Genomic DNA, 1171 nt, shown 5'->3' with positions numbered 1-1171 from the left:
TATGTAATCTATCACCATCTATACCTTGAAGAGTTAAGACTATTAAATATGGAGAAATATATTGTCGATTTCTTCCAAATACATTGTTTACAAACATATATAAGCAAAATTAATATGAAACACAAAATAATTAAACTACATTTACACAAATACAACGTCTGAACATCATATTCATTGATATTATGTTGTAAACCTAAGATTATTAATTATTGGAAAATTAGAATATGTACAAATTCCACTGTTGCATGGACAGTGAAACCTCAAACTCAGGCGGCTTCCTGAGATTTTAGTTTGTTCTGATAAAATTATACTCGAGATTGTAGGCATCATTTAGATAATATTTGAAATTCCTAAAAGAAAGGGTAATTTGAAGGGGTTTTTTTTTTTTTTTTTTTTTTTCCCTCTTTAAAATAATCCCCAAAAATAGGCAATAGGCATGGACCATGGGATACTTTTTAGGCATTTTCCAAAAAGAAAAAAAGAAATAAACATTTTTTAAATTCGTACCCTCATTTTAGACATTCAGTACAATTTCTCATTTAAAAATTTATAGAATTGACCTATTTCATAAGTAATATTGCACAAATGCCCCAAACTTTAATTATATTTTGTAACTTATGAAAAATTTAACCTTTTGGTACAATCTCTTATTTAAAATTTGTATTATTTTATAATTAAAATAATTAAAAAAAATTTCAACCTTTTCCTTTAATAGACCTACTGTCGAAATTTACCCACTAAAACTGTATTTCAATTTCCTTGATTTTAGCTGAACCAATTTCAAATTAAATGCCCAAATGTTAAAATTTTCTAAATTTGTTAAGATTCCATGATATTAGGTAATGATAATTACACTACAAAAGTACCAATATTTCTTTAATTATTTTTTTTTTCATATTTTATGCGATATAAAGTTTCAACGTTCTTCCTATTGTTTGCTTCTCCATATGATTTTTTAGAGTTTTTTTTTTGGGGGACAATTTTATACCATAATGTTCATGCTATATTATAGTGAATTACCATGCAATATACTTACCATATAATATCTATAGTATACTTGTATCAACATATACTAATATATATATGTGCAATATAAGATATCTTGTGCACTTGATCATATTCTGACATTAGTGAAATATACAATATAGGATATATATTTACAAAATAATTA

Source organism: Benincasa hispida, chromosome 2, assembly GCF_009727055.1.
Source record: "Benincasa hispida cultivar B227 chromosome 2, ASM972705v1, whole genome shotgun sequence".
NCBI classification, from domain to species: domain Eukaryota; kingdom Viridiplantae; phylum Streptophyta; class Magnoliopsida; order Cucurbitales; family Cucurbitaceae; genus Benincasa; species Benincasa hispida.
Note: the sequence above shows the minus strand (reverse complement) of the source record.